Here is a 9,775-nt window from a genome sequence, read left to right on the forward strand (position 1 = left end):
AGCAATCATTTCTTAAAATCCCTTTTGATATAAGAAAATATTGAGAACTAATGGTGTCATCTTCTTAAGCAAAGTCGACCTGACTTTACATAACAATAACTGTTTGGGTTTGAGCGGTTCTGATCAAGGTATATCACAAAAAAAGGGGACGTGCTATACATACAAACAGTATTGTTATGTGCATTAACATGCATATCAACAAATATTAGTTCATAACTTTCATGTCTTTGATTTGGAAAACCTTACCGATTTAACAATTGAAGAATTATTTCAAACAAGAGGTTAAACAAATTTTTCAAAGCTGTAACAAGAAATATAAAGTACAAACATAAGACTACTTAAGCATGTTAAGGTTATTGTACTGTAACTAGTACAAATAATTGATATTATTATAATCCCCAAAGATGTATACTCTCATTACGTATTACAACTTTGACAATCCTGACGGTCTGAGCAACAAAAACAAAAACGGAAACAACAAAAGAGTGAACAAACAAAATTTAAAGGTGGTTGCAAATGTAAAATCATATATACTTTAAAAAAGGAAAACAAAATCCTTAAAACAAATCGAGAAAACTCATTGTCAAAATGAAATCTTTCGAAAAAATAAAACTTGAAAAACCGTGATCTGGAGGTAATACAGACTATTGTTCCTTCCATTTATAGCTCATAATTTCAAAATTGTTGATAATAATAATATTTTTCCTCATTCGAAAGAGGAATTTTTTGCACGAAAAGCAGGTACTCTGTTAATGAATAAACTAACGGTGGTTTGAAGGGAAAAATCTAAATTTGATTTCATTGAACTCAAAACAAGCAAATATAACATGCATAAAGATACTGTCTAAAAAATAAAACAGAGTGTCAATTATCCGATTCAAGGCGTTGTCTACAGAAGTTTAAATTAAATATTTGATTATTTAATCATTTCTCCTACAAGATGACACATATTACGCGAGGGCTTAAAGGCTTGATATTTGCATTTAAATTACTTTTTTAATACAAGGTGTCCAGTATATGTCCCAATTTGTTAACAACTCGGAACAAGTTCAGTACCCTTCAGTCATATCATTTACCTTTAATGCAGGAATTTTTGCAGTCGGTACTCACTTGTACTTAATTCTAGCAACATTATACAAACCCGTGAATATTCTACCATTTACAATAGTATATTTATAACTTACAGACAAATGGAAATAAGTTGGCTGATCTTTTGTTCATAAAAAGCTGGCCAAAAGAAAGAGAGGAAGGCCACCAAAGGAATATTTAAAACTCGGGAGAATATCGCTATGCAGTGGCAAAAAAACAAAAACAAACAAGTCCACAAAACACTATATAGAAAAAAACATACAGAAATACCCCTACAATACTGGGAAACTATAAGGTTCTCTGTAAGGGTGAGCAAATTCTGCTATACTAGTTTCACCTATTTTAATAGTCATGATTAATGGTAATTCGGTGATAAGTCATATTTACAGTTACGTTGAGGTGAGTTGATAAGAGACAAATTATCTTGTTTTGTGAAAACCACTGTGATAAAAACATACACATCAATCTAAAACTGACAATATCAAACGTTTATTTTTATTTATATCATATTTGTTTTGATCGCATCTTTTAATATTGGCATCAACTGTGGTGTACCCTATGCCGACCTTGCTTTTATTCATATCAGGTAAACTTTATACATGAGCCTATTACATATTTCATAAAGAATATATTTTTTTTGTTATTGCACAGTCGTTATAATAACAACTGTTTGTTCTCTTAATGGTTCAATGTTTTGTGACTTTTTAAAACGCATCTACCATGAGATGATAAATGAAAGATATCATACATTTAAGTAAGCCTTAATAATTGACTACCGTTATACTTTGAAAAGAACAACAATTTTTAGTTGAAAATCTTCCATTTCTGTGTATCAACATTCCAATATCGTATGCATATTACGTAACTATCTCACAGGTAAAATAATACTTGTAGTATTTGTTGCTACTATTTTTGATGAGATTATGTGAACAAGTAGGAGGTTTCATATGCTATAAAATCGGTTTTGCTCAAAATTCGTTTGAAACTGTCTTCACAAAGTCATGAATCGGACCGTTATTCTCCATTCACTTCCCTAGTGTAGTTACGTTAAACTTTGTCCGATTATAAGGACTTATTTTTTGGAATGTTTGACTAGAACGTCATACATAATTTGATCAGCATGTATTATCTATGTCACAGAAGACGGCGAAATGGCCTTATCTTCAAAATCACACCTATCAGGATTCTCATGTAAGAAAAATCGGGAAAAGTCTTATTAAGTAGGTCATCTTCACGGAAAATACGACGAGATTTAGTTGAACATTATGTCGTTTGACCATTTTTCTAGGTACACGATATCTGATAACAAGTCTAAAGTGGTAATTGCTTTAGTCAAAACTAAATATGACACATGTATAGCTGGTTACTCCTTCGGAATTCCCAAGATCACTAAAACAGTCTATGAGTGGTAGACTGTTGCTGGTCTTTCAGTCATTATTTGTATTTTCCGCTATGTATGTCATAAATTGACCAAACCACCTTAATGAACAATGATGAACAAATATAAGGATTAAATGTTGAAGTATGTTTCTAAAATTTTTACATAACAAATTCCGCATGCACCTTCTAATAGTTACATTTTTTGAATCTCTGGATTTGCATTTCCCATCTTTATAGATGATTGCTGATCCCTAGAAAGCTATTAAACCAATAGTTTCAAGTTGTGAAGAACGGAAGTTATCCCTTTAAAAAATGGGAACACTAAGATGACTTTGTTGACCGTTTTAAAATATTGGTTTCTCAAAGACAACGGATATGTTTACCCAAATCTCGTCGTCTCTTCCGTGAAGATGACCTACTGAAAAAGTCTTTTTCCCGATTTTTCTTACATGAGAATCCTGACAGGGGTCATAAGTGGAGCATGACCTGTCTTTTCCAGAGCACCTGCGATCAGCCCTATTTTTAGAAATTTTCGTGTTGGTCATCTCTTTATTTTTCTGTGTTCTCTTTTTTTGGTCCTGATTTTCTTACAAAAAAATCAACGTTGTCAGTTTATGACTTTCAAGGTCCCTTTAATCCTGGTCCCTTTGATAACTATTTACACCACTTGGTCGATGCCACTGCCTGTGGACGTTTCGTCCAGAGGGAATCACCATCCCAGTAGTCAGAATCTTGGTGTTGACATAAATATGAGTTATATTTTTTTTGGTAAATTTCCTGTTTACCAAGTTTTGAATTTTTCGAGAAAAAAAAAAGAATTTTCTTATCCCAGGCATGCATAGATTACCTTAGCCATTTTTTTTTGGAATTATGGGTCCTCAATGCTTTTCAATTTAGTACTTGTTTGGCATTTTAACTATTTTGATCGGAACGTCACTGATGTGTCTTGTACAGGCGTCACACCTCAGCATATAGCTCCGACGTACGAGAGTGTGGTAAAAAATTATGTACGTTGCCAATACGCTAGTAATTTTGAATGCATTCAATTTGTCAATTATATCTGTATCGTGTGTAGTGGGCGTACGAGAAGCGTACATTAGCGTGTATCGGGCGTTCGAATAACGTTTGTTGGCCTATTATGGCTTTTGTCTTACGTATATGGAATGCACGCTACGAAGGTAAAAGTCCCCTGAACGTTTTTGAGACGCCCCCTGTTCGTATCTGGGACGTTTAATACTAGGTTTTGTGTTACATGCAAACATTTTAGTTAAAATCGAACGATCTTGAAACATAAACAATGTGCCTTAAACGTGTCTCTAGCTTATCTGTAGCGTTTATAACGGGCTTGTCACGTATGTATTACGTGCGTGTAGCGTACAGGTATACGCTTGACAAATGCTTGAGCTAGATGAATTTTAAATACTGCATAAACATTTCCGGGAGTTATATCCGTTCACCAAGCGTAAACCTTTGAATTTCGACGTACTTCAAACTTATGCAACGCATAACGATTAACGATTGCTTAGCGTTACTCTGGCGTTCAACTTACGTATACGGACTTTGTCAATGTCTTGTGCAAGCCGGTCTATACGCCAATGTTTGATTCCGGAATTATGTAGACGAATAGTTATCAAAAGTACCAGGATTATAATTTATACGCCAGACGCGCGTTTCGTCTGCATAAGACTCATCAGTGACGCTCAGATCTAAATAGTTAAAAGCCAAACAAATACAAAGTTGAAGAGCATTGAGGACCAAAAATTCCAAAAGATTGTGCCAAATACGGCTAAGGTATTCTACTCCTGGGGTAAGAAAATCCTTAGATTTTCGAAAAATTCAAAGTTTTATAAACGGAAAATTTATAATATGACCAAATAATTGATATTCATGTCAACACTGAAGTGCTGACTACTGGGCTGGTGATACCCTCGGGGACGAAACGTCCACCAGCAGTGGCATCGACCCAGTGGTGTAAATAGTTATCAAAAGTACCAGGATTATAATTTTATACGCCAGACGCGCGTTTCGTCTACATAAGACTCATCAGTGACGCTCAGATCCAACGCGGGTCTGTCTTATTAAATCAATTTCCTGATACCTTTGATAAATATATATCTTTTACTATTAAGGACACTCCTTCAAACATTATTTCTTTATCGAACGGATATATAAGGTATGTTGTGTTTTACCTATTGCGATTAGAATGTTATGGATAAGATCAATTCTCTTATCCCTTATCTAGATATGGAAAACATTACTTAGTTGTTTCATTTATTTTATGTTGTTTCCTATTTTGACTTTTGTGCAAATTCATAAAAAAAAATCGTTTTTTCATGACATTTTCTATGAAGTGCTACAATTGATATAAAAGGTTATTATAATTATAAACGAAGATCAACTTTAAAACTACCAATAATTGTGTTTCTGTGGTCTATCATACAGTATTGTTTAAGTTAAACTTTACATGTAAGGCTATAATTTTGCAGTCTTTAGACTATTGACTACGAAAACACATACATTATATATATATATAGATATATATCTTGAGAAATTAGAAACAGAAACGTCTTCTTATTTAACTCGATAAAAAAATCCAATCGTGTTGATTCATCTCGGCATCCTTCATTTATCTGTTTGTGGACCTATCTCAATTTTATTCATTCATCGTATAACTTAACTACATAAATTATCTCAAGAAAATTCAAAATCCTAATATTGGAGGTAAATAATTGAAACATGTAGCGCATGTATCGAAAAATAGGGTGATTAAATCCCAAACCTTAATGGAAAGAGTATCAAAACTATTAGGTCTGACTGTATCACCATACTTTTGGAGTGTAAAACATGTTAATTGAAGATCTTTTACACAACCATGATTTGGTATTGAATAACTAGTATTTATTTGTTTAAAGTTAAAAAAAAGTATATGAAGGAATGTACAGGGCAATTGCACTTTTCAGAACAACTAATTTTTCAGTGGCCATTAGGTTTGAGACTGCATTGCACTTTGATTTTATATAATCTTGCTTTATCTGTCTTTTATTTGTACCATTAAAGTGCTGTTGGCGATAAATATTAGTATAAGCCTTCATGCAGATCAAACACTGCACGTTTCACAGAAAATATTATTTAGTAATTCAAAGGATCAGGTTACCATGAACATAATAAAAGCGTTATAATAACCTGGATAAATTTCGTAATTCATGTTTACCTAGAATCCTTGTCAATGAAAAATCCAAATAAAATTCTGTATATACCTCATTAAGTATATATAGCAGGTATATTCAATGTTTTTAACAAAACTTTTAAAGAAACAAGGAATAACAAAACAGCACTGTTGAAAGTTGATGTTTATGTATGTAAGTGTTTTAACGAATGGTTTTGTTTAACTGATGTAGTATGTTGTACTGCGTACACTGTTATCATTTTGTTTGTATTATAAAATGAATTATCTAAATTATCTGACAACCAGATTGTTACCTGAAACAGGGATACACAAAGCTAAGCACTCCCAAAACAGAAGGGAAGAAGTTCTTTTGATTTAATGAAGATAATCGTTTAAATCTAATGATGCTAGCCACCAACCTATGGAACTAAAACGAAGGAAAAATTAGCAAACAAAAAACATAAAACAGGCAACGAGGGGGCAAATGACTTTGATTGACAACCGAATATACACTCATAGGGTTGAGTTATCGACGTTGCCCACACAAATGCTACAAAATAGAGGTGTTTTATTTGACTGGTGAAGATTGTTAAGACAACTATTTCAAAATGAATTTTGCGTCAGTTTTCAAATACGTTTTTATCAGAGTGGAACCGGATTTAATTGGGTGGTTTTTTTTTATATTCCAATACTTTTTTCCCATCTTTTGGGAATGCATCGAATTATTATTCCAATCATTGTTTTGATTGATTCCGTTTTTTCATCAAAATTGTCAAATGTGTTTAAACAAATCTGGAATAAATATTAAGCATACATCTTTAATTATGCTATTTAAGAAATAAGACATGGCAACCGTAGATCCCTCCTACCCCCACCATATGAGATAGTAATACTATATTATTCTATACACACTCACATTTGTTTACCTAACCTATTCTTTCAATGTAATATTATTGCATTCTGATGCGTACAAGAATCTTAAAAATGACTACTGTTTACATTTATTACCTAAAACATACATATGACGTCACCTTGTGAAGTTGCCAAAGTCGATGTACATGTACTAGTATTAATTGTAATTACTGCATTTTAAACCAACTGCTAAGTATTCACTCAAAATAACACAAGAATGATGGTGCATTTGTCTATGAACTGTTGTATAAGTTATGATATTTCAATGCTTATTTTTTGTGACTTTTTGTAATTGAAAAACGTCAATGTCTGTCAGGATTTCGTTTCAATTTCCTGACCAGTTTGTATTTTTCTTACGTTAACATATACTTACAGAAATATTCGATTCTGATAATTTAGATATCGATTCCAAGTAGAGAATGTTTTATTCAGGTTATAATAAATATCTTAATACAGTCTTGTAAAAAAACATTTTTCATGATTGTCATTGAAACTTACATATTATAAATTTGTGTCTGTGATTGGTATAATAAGACCACATTCTCCGCATAGTGTTGGCCCTATAACCAAAGTCACAAGTTTTGGGAGAAGGGTTATATTTTGTATCCAAGTCGTTCACTCCAGGAATATACCAATGTGATCAATTACCATAAGACCATAGAATTTGGTAACCTATAATTCTTCCACTTTTTGTCACTTGGTCAGCCAAGGCATTTAGTCCTGCAACCCATCGGCAGTCTCCCCTTGCTGATCGCTCTACTTCCGTGCATACTGACTATAAATAGAAAATATTGGCGAATGTAAAAAGGAGATACATATTTGATTGGTTCGTGGAAACAAAGGCACTGTCTTGTGAAAACACTCGTTTTCTGCCATTTATTGTACAAAAAAAAAAATCATTTTCTTTTTCACATAAAAAATATAAAACAAGTTTGATAGAACTCATAAATAACATAATATTATTAAAATATGAAACAAAAACAGTTCAAATACAATTTTGTCCTACCTGCGTATTAATGTCGTAAGTAACCAGTTGAGCGTTTGCCAACATGGTCAATGTAGATATGATTATAAGGATCTCCATTGTGTGGTGTAAGTGATGTCGACAATCTAAAATAAGACCAATGATGTTAACTTTACAAAAAACTAAGTCAATGTTATGTTTTTATAAGAAAATCAAAAGACACAAAAAGGATATTCAAACTTTTTCAACTGATTTTTATAGTTCGTTCTTATGTTGAACTGTTATACCACTGATCCAGGTTAGGGGGATGGTTGGGATCCCGCTAACATGTTTAACCCCGCCACATTATTTATGTATGTGCCTGTCCCAAGTCAGGAGCCTGTAATTCAGTGGTTGTCGTTTGTTTATGTGTTACATATTTGTTTTTCGTTCATTTTTTTTACTTAAATAAGGTCGTTAGTTTTCTCGTTTGAATTTTTTAATTGCTTATCGGGGCCTTTTATAGCTGACTATGCGGTATGGGCTTTGCTCATTGTTGAAGGCCTTACGGTGACCTTTAGTTGTTAATGTGTTTGTCATTTTGATCTTTTTAGGATAGTTGTCTCATTGGCAATCATATCACATCTTCTTTTTTATATTATTAGCCGAAAACAAATTGATAATGCCACGTCTAAAAAAAAAGGACCAAAAAACAAATCAAATGTACAGAAAACACAATATAAAAAAATTAAACCCCTACAAACACCGTAGGTAATCTCAAGTGCTCCGAAAGGTTGAACAGAACCTTATCTGCATGTGGAACACGTTTTGCTCGTGTTACACCGATTATGATGTTACATAATTGGTAAAATTCGGACAAGGAAAACGTGAAGGTTATAACGACAATTGGGACACCTGAACAGCCAACCAGCTCGTGATGACCTAAGGACCAGTTTTGAGGGCACGATTTAAACTTTCTTTCGAATTCTTGGTTCAAAAGTTTTCTGGTAAGAAGCAATCCTCAATCAAAGAAATCATTATAGGAAATTCAAGCTCTGAATATCAACATGTAAACATGTTCGATACATAAGATAGACCCCTTAACATGCTTTACTTATATTCTTGAATTTGGCCAACTAGACCAACGTAGAAGGTATTCAGAAAATAAAACACATTTCACATTGATCGAGTAATCATGGCAACAAACCATTACACAATTTGCATATTTTGAAAACAATACTTTATTTCCCTTGCTTTTCATAAGATTTTAAGAATAATTTAGTTGGAAAAGTATTTGGGCAGCCATGAAACAATGTTATATTTGGTGAAATTATTCCAGTAGTCATAATAAAGCTTTTCTCAAAACATATTGTCTATGTTCAGTAGTTGTTATTTGCCTATGCGCATCAACATCATACTGAAATGTCTGAAAAACTAATGAACCGTTTTTAAGAATTGACTTCACTCAGAAGATCTTAACAATACTTGATTGCAGATAATAAAACAATGTTGGCTGCTGTACCATAATTTTTGACATATTTGCCTATCGTTTTTTTTTTTACACATATTAGGTAAGCACAATAGATTTAGAGTCAACTGTAAATATCTCTAACATATGAAACGTTTGTTCAATGTGTATATAATTTATAATACTTTCCAAGCTCAACTGCTTACACTTAAACAGACCAAACTTACCTTACTAAATGCTAAACTATCATAAGCTTTATATAAGTTTATCATTTTATTTATACGGTTGTTTGGCTGGTCTTAATTAAAAGAATTTTACATATATATTAAACATACACTATTAATCTCCTGAGACAGCTATAAGGAAGTCCTGGAATGTGTGTATTACTTATGTGTCGGTTATTTACCTGCAAGAAAAGTTGAACAACGCAAACAGGTTGTTTCCCGACAACAAAGCGTAGAAACGCAGTTTGTATAAGTTATATTATTTAATTATTTCTGAAAGTAAATGTTCTGACTTTATGTGTGTTTGTATCTTTATTGTTTTCTACTGAGAAGTTTGAGAAGTATTGTATTAAAAGTTATACACATTCGAACTCAAACAATAATATTTTTTGAAGATCTGAAGATAGTGATACAAATGTTAAATGCTATGTCATTTAGTCACTGGTGGAGAGTTGTATTTATAACACATCTTATTTGAATATGGTTGACCAAAAATGGAAAGTTGTTCGTGCTTTTCGCGCTCCCTTTTTATAATTGTATATATTCAAATTCTCAAAAATAAATACAACTAGAAGTTGTCTTTCTCGGGTTTA

This window comes from Mytilus edulis, chromosome 7 (assembly GCF_963676685.1).
Source record: "Mytilus edulis chromosome 7, xbMytEdul2.2, whole genome shotgun sequence".
Classification (NCBI taxonomy): domain Eukaryota; kingdom Metazoa; phylum Mollusca; class Bivalvia; order Mytilida; family Mytilidae; genus Mytilus; species Mytilus edulis.